At 35.5% G+C, this 12,585-nt stretch overlaps 1 non-coding gene across 1 annotated transcript; it reads left to right on the forward strand.

Annotated features, from left to right (window-relative positions):
- Window positions 1-1,070: 1,070 nt before the first annotated feature.
- LOC148566082 (small nucleolar RNA R71) lies at window positions 1,071-1,179 on the forward strand. Its single transcript, XR_015884504.1, has one exon. It is a non-coding gene; the product is annotated as a small nucleolar RNA R71 (small nucleolar RNA).
- Window positions 1,180-12,585: the final 11,406 nt, after the last annotated feature.

Below are 12,585 nucleotides of genomic sequence, written 5' to 3' on the forward strand. Positions count from 1 at the left end.
GCCACTACTAGTGTTCAACGCCAGTTCTGGTGGTTCTTTGGGCATTGAACGCCCATCATGCATCCCTTCACTGGCGTTCAACGCCAGTTCCTTTGCCAAGTTGGGCGTTGAACGCCCAGAAGGGACCTCCTTCCTGGCGTTCAACGCCAGATTCCCTGCCAGTTTGGGCGTTGAATGCCCAGTGAGGGCTTCCTCACTGGCGTTCAATGCCAGCTTTGATAATTGTTTAGGCGTTGAACGCCCAGTGATGTCTTCCTCACTAGCGTTCAATGCCATCTCAATTTCTCCAGATTTGGCATCATTCTCAGTGGTGATGGCCTTGCACTCTTCTCTTGGGTTTACTTCAGTATTACTAGGAAGAGTGTCAGGAAGAGTCTCAGGGATTGTCTTGCTCAGTTGACCAACTTGTACCTCCAAATTTTTTATGGAGGATCTTGTTTCAGTAATGAAACTATAAGTGGTCTTAGAAAGGTTGGAAACTATAGTAACTAAGTCAGAAAGGCTCTGCTTAGGGGTCTCCATATGTTCCTGAGAAGATGGAAATGGTGGTCTGTTGTTAAACCTGTTCTGGGTTCTTCCACCTTGATTATTGTTGAAGCCTTGCTGAGGCTTCTGTTGATCCTTCCATGAAAGGTTAGGATGATTCCTCCATGAGGGATTGTAGGTGTTTCAATAGGGTTCTCCCATATAATTCACCTCTTCTATAGTGGGTTGGTTAGGATCATAAGCTTCTACTTTAAATGAAGCTTCTTAAGTGCTGCCAGCTGTAGCTTGCATTCCAGTCAAATACTGAGAGATCATATTGACCTCTTAGGTCAATATCTTATTTTGAGCCAATATGACATTCAGAATGTCAACTTCAGGAACACCTTTCTTCTGAGGGACCCCATTGTTTACAGAATTTCTGTCAGAGGTGTACATGAATTGGTTGTTTGCAACCATCTCAATGAGTTCTTTTGCCTCTTCAGGCATTTTCTTCAAGTGGAGTGATCCACCAGCAGAACTGTCCAATGATATTTTGGACATCTCAAAAAGACCATCATAGAAGGTACATAGGATAGACCATTCTGAGAGCATGTCAGGAGGATACCTTCTGATTAGTTGCTTGTATCTTTCCCAAGCTTCATAGAGGGATTCACCTTCTTTTTGTCTGAAGGTTTTAACTTCCACTCTGATTTTGATCATCTTCTGAGGAGGAAAGAATTTGGCCAAGAAAGCATTGACTAACTTCTCCCAAGAGTCTAGGCTTTCTTTAGGTTGAGAGTCCAACCATATCCTAGCCCTGTCTCTAACCGCAAAGGGAAAGAGCATAAGTTTGTAGACCTTAGGATTCACTCCATTGGTCTTAATAGTGTCACAAATTTGCAAGAATTCCAACAAGAATTGGTGTGGATCTTCCAGTAAAAGTCCATGGAACTTGCAATTCTGTTGCAGAAGAGAGACTAACTGAGGCTTAAGCTCAAAGTTATTTGCTCCAATGGCAGGTATAGAGATACTTCTGCCATAGAAGTCAGAGGTAGGTATGGTGTAGTCACCAAGAACCTTTCTTGCATCTCCTCCAAGCATTGGCTGCCATGTCTTCAGCTTCTTGTTCGAAATTTTCTGAAAGGTTTCTTCCGAAATGTTGTACTTTAGCTTGTTGCAAATGCCTCCTTAGAGTTTTCTCAGGTTCAGGATCAGGTTTAAAAAAAGGCTCTTTATCTCTGTTCCTGGTTATAAATAAGAAAAAAAAAGACAAGAAAGAAGAAGAATGGGAGCTCTATGGTCAAGAACAGAGGACTCTTTGTGAGATCTGAAGAAGAAAAGAAATGAAGAATGTAAATAGAAGAAGAGAGAAGAAGAATTCGAATAAAGAGATGAGGAATTCGAAAATTAAGAAGCAAGAAGAGAAACGAGAATTAAAATATTTTTGTTTTTATTTTATTTATTTATTGAATTTGAAATTAAAGGTAATTAACTAAAAAGATTTGAAAATAAATTGTTGAATTTCAAAAAAGAAGATAGAGAAAGAAGCAAGAAGTTTTCGAAAATTAGAAGAGAGAGGAATTAGTTAGGAGTTTTGAAAAAGAAGAGAGAGAGAAAACAAATAACTAATTAAAGAAGATTTGAAAATAAAATAAGATAGAAGATTAAAAAAGATTTGATTTTAAAAATTTTTGAAAAAATCAACAAGATAGGATAAGATTTGAAAAGATTTTAAAATTAAAATTTCAGAGAAGATAAGATAGAAAAGGTTTTAAATTGAAAAGAAGATAAGTTAGGTAAGCAAGATAAGATAAGGAAGTTCAGAAAAGATAAGTTTTAAATAAAAAAGATAAGTTTTTAATTTAAAAAGATTTGAAAGTTAAATTTTAAAAGAAAGATAAGATAGTCAATAATCAAATTTTAAAAGAAAAGATTTGAAAAGATTTTAAAATATATGATTTTAAAATTTAAATCTTGACTTGACTAACAAGAAAGCACCTAATTTAAAAATTTTGAATTTAAATGTGCAAGATTTTCGAAAATTAATGCAAGATAAGAAAAGATATTTTATTTTTTTTATTTTTGAATTTAATGAAAAAATAGAAAAACAACAAAAAGACACCAAACTTAAAATTTTTAGATCTAAGACACCTAGAATTTGAAAATTGCAAAGAAAAACACAAAGGGATACCAAACTTAAAAATTTTAAGATCAAAACAAGAAGAAAAATAAGAACACTTTGAAGATCAAGAAGAACACTAAGAACAAAACTCAAAGAATTAAAAGAAAATAAGAACATGCAAAGGACACCAAACTTAAAAATTTTTAAAACCAAAGATACCAATTTCGAAAATTTTTAAAAGAAAAGACACAAGAAGACACCAAACTTAAAGATTAACACAAGATTCAAATAAAAGACACGGTTTTTGAAAATTTTAAGAAAAAAGATTCAAACAAGAACAAGAACAAAGATTCAAACAAAAGATAAAGATTGATAAAGAAAAGTAAAGGTTTTTGAAAAAGTTTTGTTTTTTTTTTAAATTTGATTTTTTCGAAAAAGAAGAAGAAAATAAAAGACTTAAAAATTAATGATAATACCTAATCTAAGCAACATGATAATCCGTTAGTTGTCCAAACTCAAACAATCTTCGGCAACGGCCCCAAAAACTTGGTGCGCGGAATTACACTTTGCACAACTGAACCAGCAAGTGCACTGGGTCGTCCAAGTAATACCTGAGTGAGTCAGGGTCAATCCACGAGGATTGTGATTTGAAGTAAGCTATGGTTATCTTGTAGATCTTAGTCAGGCGGATAGAAAAGTTGGTTGGTTGTTTAAAATGCATAAAAGTAAAATAAAGATAACGTTACTCAATTGATGGTGAATGCAATGATAAGAAGATAGGTAAGGTTTCAGAGACGCTTTGCTCTTCTGAATCAATTCGGTCATACTGTCTACTCCAACTATGAATGACTTCTTCTATGGCAGGCTATATGTGATCAACACCTTTCTTGAGAGGTCGCCGATTCTCCTCCAGTGTTGAACCCCAGGGTTAGTGCGGATCCAGTCTGATTGAGGGTGAAGCTCCTGCAGTTCATTCCCCTTGATGATCCTACTCAAAATGCCACAGACAAGGTCGAATCTTCCGGATTAGAGAATGCTGCACCTTTGATTCTAGCCTCTACCACAAAGACTCTAATCTTCCTATACCTCGGCTGAACTGATGTCTTGAGAAGTCCCAACGAAGTCATGGATTAGCCGTCTAAGAGATGTATAGTCAAGCTAGTGGTTCATCATTGTCTGACGAAAGACTCACTCTGAACCCATGTGGAATGAGATAACCTTGTGCCGGTTCAATGCATTCATGATGATGAAGAACGAAGATACATCTTAGAATAGAGAATCAAACACGGATTGAAGATAGAATAGTAATACTTTTATTAATCCATAAAACTCAACAGAGCTCCTAGCCTTAACCTAGGAGGTTTAAAGACTCATACTGATAGAAAATACAATGTAAAATGTGTAGAGTGTCAAAAAGGTTTTTGAAAAGTATGAAAGTTCTCAAATAAATACTAGACTAATAACTAAGGATTACATAAGAAGGGTAAAATAGTCTTTTAGTGCAAAAATCCACTTCTGGAGCCCACTTGGTGAGTGTTTGGGCTGAGCAAAAGAGTAAGCCATGTGATAGGAGGGTCCTAGGGCATTGAAAACTGGCTAGGGGCACCTTCTTGGGCGTGGACGCTGGTCCCTCCTCCCTTGGGCGTTAGACACCAGAATAGGACAGATGACTGGCGTTATACGCCAGTTTTAGGCCTTCAATTATGAAGCAAAGTACAAACTATTATACCTTGCTGGAAAGCCCTGGAATGTTAGCTTTTCATAGCCGTTGAGAACGCTCCATTTGGACTTCTGTAGCTCCAGAAAAGCTCTTTCGAGTGCAAGGAGGTCAGATCCTAACAGCATCTGTAGTGCTTTCTCTGCCTCTAAATCAGACTTTTGCTCCAACTCCTCAATTTCAGCCAGAAAATAGCTGAAATTGCATAAAAACACACAAACTCAAAGTAGAATCCAAAAATGTGAATTTTGCACTAAAACCTATGAAAACTTAAACAAAACATACTAAAAACTATATGAAAATGATGGCAAAAAGCATATAAAATATCCGCTCATCAATTTCTAAATTTGCTTCTTCATTTTGTTTTCTTTACTAGCATTTTTTTTCATCAGATTCATCTTATTGTTCTATTTCAAGTTGAACACTACATAAAATACTAGACTGATTTCCTTTTTCTTACTTTATCTTTCCATCTTCAATCTCTAATTTCACTTACTTCTAGACAACGTAATTTGTATCCACCTTATTTATTTTAAATTTTTGTTTTGAGTTTATTGTTGCTACTACCTTATAAAAAATGACATCTTTACTGATAATAATCTCATAAAAATCTACCCTATTTTTTATCACACTTGTGTCTATGGCCTTCCACTCCTTATAGATTCCTCTCTAGTTTTCTTACACTCCAAGAAAAATGCTGAATACCGTCAAATTTATCGACAAAAATTACTGGTGGATCTAGCATTGGATTTTTTTACGGTTACGAGTGAAAATTTGTCCCTCGAATAAGTTACCATTTGATTAGAAATTCTGTAACTAAATCCGATTGTAAATAGAGGCACAAAAAGTTTTGTATTAGCGCCAAATTTAACGTCAGATTTTTGTCAGAAAATTTTGACGATAACAGTGTTTAGTGAAACGCAGCATTTAGGCATCGTCCGCCAATAAATTTGGGGTAAAATAAATGCAAAACCCTTCCCCTTCACTTCTGCAAACTCTCTCTCTCTCTCTCTCCTCTTCTTTTCTCTCTCGTCTCTCTTTCTTCATCTTGTCGCCATCACTGCCGCCTCTTATCACCACCAGCCTTCCACCATCCTGCAACCACCATTAGAAGTAATTTTTCTATAGTTTTTTTTATTTTTTGCAGTTTTTTGTTTGTTTAGAATTTTGTTAGGTATTTTATTAAATTATTGATTAGATTTTTTCAATGAAGTGAGTGACTAGAGTTTGTTATATTAATTTAGTGTAACTAGAAATTGAATAATGTTAGGTTAGGTTAGGTAGAAGAAAATTAAGAGTGGTTGAGCTGTTTGGAAGATTTTACTTATTCATTCCAAATTATTTTTTTTGAATTGGTTTCACCTTGTGAATTTAATAAGTTGTCTTTTTATTAGGACGATGTTAATTTCTCTAAGATCAATTGGAGTTTGCTTCTTTCGTAATTTTTGTAGTCATATTTTAGGTTGATTTTCTATCTCTGAATATAATCAATTGTTTAAATTTTATGCCGGACATACTTTTCCTTCTCGAAACCCTTGTTTGCTGAAAAATTGTGGAGTAATAAGGGGTTATACACTAGAACGACTAGAATTTGATATTTTATTGAATGCTTGTTTGTTCTATTTTATGCATGCAGCTATTTAAATTATTTAAAACATATTTAGTTTGTGAGAAAATGATAATTGGATTTGGTGAGAGATTTTACTTATAGAAAAAACTCTGCCATCTAAAAAATTTAATAAGTTATGTTGTTGGTTGAATTCTAGGGTATTTGTTGTAAAATGATTTTAAGTCATCGTTTGTGGATGTATGATAGGGATAACGGTGTAGGAGGGTTTAAAACCTGAGTTCTTTGAAGGGGTTGACAATTTTTTTGCATATGTCTTCAACATAGAATCGTTTAGGTCTCAAGGGGTATCTAGGTGTCTGTGCTATAAGTTTCGGTTGACTAAGTTGTTAGGACTTCGGATATAACACTTTACTTCAACCATAATGGGTTCAAGGATGGGTATTGGATGTGGACGAAAGACGGAGAAGTGGATGACAAATGAGGGGTAAGAATTCATAGTTTGATTGTCATGTCCATTTGTACAGAGGATACAAAGGCAATCTAGCTGACGAACGGGGCTAAGAATTCATAGTTTTATTTCTTAGTGCTATATCCATTTGCACATCGTCGATAATGGGGGTAGGGTTGAAACCTCCAGGATATAGCACTAAGAATAATTGGACAAAACAGAGTATATTTTGAGAGTTGTCATATTTAAAAGACAACTTGGTTCATCGTTGTCTTGACGTGATGCACATTGAAAAAACTTGTTTGATAATATCATGCACATGGTAATGGACGATGAGTGAACCAAGGATAATGATAAGGCAAGGTTAGACTTGGTGGACATTTGCAGGTGGCTAGATCTGAACTTAAAGAGACTTGAAAACACTCGGTGGTCTAAACCGAAGACGGTGTTCACTCTAACAAAGAACCAGAGATAAGATGTTTGTAGGTGGATTAGGGAATTGAGATTTTTCGATGGTTATGCCTCTAATTTGGGTAGGTGTGCAAACGTCTCACAAAGTAGGCTTGCTAGGTTGAAGAGTCATGATTGTCATATCTTTATGGACTCATTGCTTCCTATTGCGTTTAGAAAATTTCCTACCAACATTTGGAAACTCCTTACATAAATAAGTGAGTTCTTTAGGGAATTATGTGCAACAAAACTTAGTATTAATGATCTCACAGTCATGGAGAAGAACATTCCCGTCATACTTTGTAAGTAAGAGAGGATATTCTCTCTAGGTTTTTTGATGTTATGGAACACTTAACAATCCACTTGCCATACGAAGTAAGAGTGTGTGGATCAGTATAATTTAGGTGGACGTACCCTTTTGAAAGGTTGATGGCTCATTCAAGCGTACTATAAAGAACAGAGCTCGGATCGAGGGTAGCATATGTGAAGCATCCCTAGCCAAAAAAACATCCGTATTTTGCTCCTTCAACTTTGAGCCTCATATTGAGTCACGTAGAACAAGAATTAGAAGGAACGATGAGAGGAGAGAATTCTCGTCAAGCGGACCAACCTATCCAATATTTGTTCTGGAAGGAGTTGCAATAGGTGTGAGTAGTGAATACTAGTTAAAGAAAAAGGAGATTGATGCCACACATATGTATGTTTTGCTTAACTATGACCAGGTTTCACCTTATCTAAGGTGAGTTTTTTAAGTCTTCGTAAAAATTTCAATTATTAAGCTATTAACTTCTCCATATAATCAAAATTATTGTACACTAAAACTTATTTAATTATCCTATTGTATCATAGGTTATTTCAATAAACAAATCTTGATACATCACTCAACAATTTTTTACATTGATTCAGAGAATACATCAGAGTGAATCTAATTGACATAACAGAATGGGAACTAATTGCACTTAGTTGGGACCCAATGAATAAGGGCACAACATATTAATATACGGTGTTAATGGATATAGGTTTCATTCTTTACAATGGTCGGTGGGGAAGAAAAAAGATAACACCGAAGTCTGGGTTTGTGGAGATATAAGAAATGGGCATTCTGATTGGTATGGTGTGTTGCATAATATCATTCAATTTGAGTATTTTTGTCATACTACGTACAATGTGTGCGTATTTAAATGTGAATGGTATGATCCAAGTTTGCGACTAGGAACACGAAAGCGCGAGAATTATAATATCACTGAAGTAAATGTGACGACGAAATATAGGCTCTACGACCCATTTTTTTTCTACCTCAAAATGTACGACAAGTATACTATTTGCCTTATCCAAGGTCATGCAAGTTTAGTTGGGTGGTTGTGGTTAAGACTAAGCCAAGAGGTCGCATCGAGCCTGATAGGACAAAAGGTCAAGAACCTTACCAAATTGATGACCCAACTCCTTCAAAAATAGTTGTTGATACCGGTGATCCGATCATTCTTAGGTCGGCAGTTATAGATGATGACATCATTGACCTTAGGATACATTACGAGAAACTACCTCTAGAGGACGATGATGTTCAAAAAGAAGAGGGGGTTGATAGGAACGAAGAAAAAGACAAGTTCGATGATCAGGAAATTACCTAGGAATAGGAGGACGATAAACCAGAGGACAAAGATGATGATGAATTTGAATAAGGTTAACCTAAATATACATAACTACTTGTTGTATCTTTAAACTTTATTTAATAAGATCATATAATTATAACACACGCTAACCTTAGTTCTGTCGTATGTATTTCTTTATCAAACTTTGATTAGATTGTAATATAATTACATTATTTTAGGTAGGGATTACAATAGGTTGACCTGTCACGAGCATGCCTTATTTTGATTATGACAATGATGACTATTAGGCTCCATAGTCATTACGACTTTGTTTTAATTATTTTAACAACATCTATTCCTTCGTGTTTTTATTTTATATATGTGATATTTCACATCATATCTAAATTATTGTTTTCAAACAAATTACTAATTTATTCCTTACTAATTGGGAGTTGATTATCAATTATTAACTATTGGGGTCTATTATAGGTTCAAAAAAAACATTAAACCTACGGTCAGATTTATCGTCGAAATTACTCAACGGTAACGATCATCCAATGTAATAAAAAACTAAATCCACTGTGGAATTTACTTGGTGCAAAGTCATATCGTTTGGCTCAAAATTTAACGTCAGATAATTTTCGATAGTAATTGGCATTATATTTTCGTTGTAAATCCCGTTAAATTAGTAAATAATTAGTTAATAAATTAAATTTTAATTTAGGAAATTAAAAATGTGAATATTATATTAAATTAGGATAGAGCTATTTAAAACGAGAATTTGACACTAATTTCAAAGAATTTGGCCGGAGATTGGGCCGAACGGGCCGAACCGGTCGAACCAGGCCCAACTGAGCCCATCCATTAAAGAAGACACAGCTTCCTATTTCCTTTCTTCTTCTCATTCATGCTGGGAAACATACTTGAGGTGGTAGAGGAAGAACAAACCCTTGTTCCCAAATCAAACCTCCATAACTTCCCAATCCGAGCTCCGATCGCCGCACCGTTTGCGGCCACGCGACCACTGCGTTGAGCTCTACGATTCTACTGGAACAATTTCATAGGTAAGCCATTCTATCACCTCAGCCTCTCTACTCCTCAATTTTTTTACATTTAAGAGAATCCAGGTTGAGAATTAGTTGATTTTGGTTCTCTAGGTTTAATTTAGCTCGTGAAACTTGTTGGACTTGGCTCTCTTGGTCTGTGGGTATGGTGAGGTCTCTAACCCTAACCAAATTTTGGTTCTAGTATGTTAAATTATGAATTTTGAGTATATATGGTGATATATGTGAAATCGGGTGTATATATGTATATGTTGGAGCTTGAATTATGAGCTTTGGAACTTGGTGGAGCTTGGGTACTTGAGCTTTGATGATTTTGGGGATTGAGGGGCTGTGTTGGTTGGTGTTTCGCCTTGGATAATACACAAAAATCGACCAAGGTATGGTTTAGGTTTCTCGTATTTAACATATAATGTTCTGTGAAAACTTGAGCTAGGTGACCATAGGATAGGCTGGAACATATGAGTTTATTTGATGCTTAGTGATCTATATGAGAATTTTGTTTTGGCTTTGGTGCTTGTTAAATGGATGATAAGTGATGAAGTGATGATGATACGTATATAAGTGTATATTGAGTAAGAATATGTTGATCTTGTTAAAGTAAAGGAGAGATTCATGTACGATGTGACTGAATGGGAAATGGTAGAGGTGAGAATTGTTGTGGTATTGCTAAATATGTGTTTTGATAATGGATACAGGTTTGGTAAGTGAATTAAGTTTGATTCTTAATGAAAAATGAGGTTTTGTGATTTTGAGTAAAATTGGTTTTTGGCCGAACTTCGGTGAGCCATAACTTGGCTTCCGGACACCCTAAATTATTTCAAACTTATTTTGTATGAAAATTAGGTCCGTGAAGTTTACGCTGTTCAAAGAACGGATGAAAAATGTTTTAAAACAAAAAAGTTACACGCGTCGGAAGTTTGGGTTTGAAATCTGAAATTTTGCAGCATTTCAGACTAGGCAAATTTTTTTTTTTTTGGAAAAATGCATGTCCACACGTACACGTGACCTGGAATTCACTTATGCATCTAGTCACTCGCTATGCAACCAACCCTTTCGGGCTGGAATCCACGCGTACGCGTGGCCCCTATTTCATCAAATCTGGGTTTTTGAATTGTAGACCTTTAAACTTCTAAACCTCTTTCATTCGTTTAGTCATAAAATATAGTAGTAACTCTAGTAGTAATTTGAAGCTAGGAAATAGAGGTAACTTAGAGATGAAGTAAAGGTTGAAAATGATGATATTTGAGATGACTGTGTGTGGCCAGAATGGTCGAGATGTATGTGTGAATGAAATGGTCGAGATGGCAAGGTCTGGGTGCGATCCCGCTTGCGTATTAACTTGAAAATGTGTTCGGATGGCAAGTTGAGGATGGAAGTTCCATCTCTTGTCGTGATGTGGATGTGGGAAAGGTGGAAAGGCACTCTCCTTCGTATTGTTTCCCCCATATTCTTCTCTGGTTGCAAGGTGGAAAGGCACACTCCTTCGATGTAGAAAGGCACTCTCCTTGGTATATGCTCTAGGAGAAGATGGAAAGGCACACTCCTTCACTGTGGAAAGGCACTCTCCTTCGTTTATGATCCTCCTGGAGATGCACAACCTAGAGACAAATGTCTGGGTTAGCTACCAGATGTGTCGGGTTCTGGCAAAGTAACTGATGCGTAAGCTCACGGCCAGTAGGATAGACATTTATCATATGCATGTGTGTGCTTTGTTTGCTACGCATTAATTGGGAATGCCTAATTAATTATATTCTACTAATTGTTGTAATTGTTACTTGAACTACTTGTTTTCTACTTGTGCTTGCCTTGTCTGTTTGTTTGTCTATGCGAATTATCGGAGATGGAGGTATGGAGGAAAGGAGGAAAGACTTAGAGTTACGGTTAAGTTAAGTTAGACTTAGATATCCTATAAGACCACCTTTTATGGATTTTGTTTAATACTTTTAAGCTTTATAATCTAAGTGTCGGCGTTCTAGGATTGTCTCTGGCATTCCCAGGACCTTATATATTATGTGCGTGGCACCTTTACCATGCTGAGAACCTCCGGTTCTCACCCCCATACTGTGTTGTTATTTTTCAGATGCAAGTTGAGAGGCACCTCATTAGGCGTCTGGACTTCTAAAGCGGAGTAGTTTCTAGATTTCTTTTGTAGTATAGTTGATGTATATATGTACTTAACTTTCTCTTCGCATATCTCGTTTATTTTGTTTCCTCTTAGAGGTTAAGGAGAACTAGGGTCTTATCTCTGCATTTTGGGCATTTTGGGACATGTATATATGTATGTATGAATGTAAATATCCTCCGGCTAGCCTTAGCTTCGCAGGCTGAGTTAGGAGCTTATTATTTTATACCCTTGGTCTTCTACTCTTATCTCTTGTACAATATATTAGTGAACTTTAGCTTTCTTCTCACGCAAGTAATCCTTATTTCTGAGCGTTGCGTTTTTAATTTTGCGATTTTGCTTTACCTATTCTTTAAGGCTCCTAGAATACTACATTCTTTCAATTATTAAACGTATTATATTTTATTTTAGAGGTCATAATACCACACCACCTCTGTTTTACGACTTAAGCGTAAAGTTCTGTGTGGTAGGGTGTTACATTCGTAACCTTAACATCATATTCTGACACTAATTTTGACGCAAATTACTATAAAAAAAATAAATCCGCCAGTAATCAATTACCGATGAGGTTTATACCTTGGATTGTATCCACACAAAATCTGACGGTGACCAACTTACTAGTGAATTATTTTCGTTATTTCGCCGATAAATCTAATGGTAATCAGCGTTTTTCTGGTAATGTTATATTCAAAGCTTGTGAGATGATCTCGCTAGATATGGAACATAATAACATGAAATTAAATCCGGACGCGTTTTCTCCTATTAAGCAATGAATTATTTGATAAATTATTTTGACATTTTTGTAAATTAATAAGAAAAAAGATATCTTTCCATATTTAACGTCTATGCATATCTACAATTCAGACGATAGAGAAATATATTTAAAAAAATTTCCAAATGACAAAAGAGAAAAGATACGCGTTTATTAAAATACTATTTATACATAAATGTTACCAAATTCAAAAAATGCATTAAATGTTAACCTTATTAAGGGATAAATCCACACATTAAAAGGGTGTCTTCATACATTATCGGTGA

Source organism: Arachis ipaensis, chromosome B5, assembly GCF_059453495.1.
Source record: "Arachis ipaensis isolate K30076 ecotype BB chromosome B5, ASM5945349v1, whole genome shotgun sequence".
Lineage (NCBI taxonomy): Eukaryota > Viridiplantae > Streptophyta > Magnoliopsida > Fabales > Fabaceae > Arachis > Arachis ipaensis.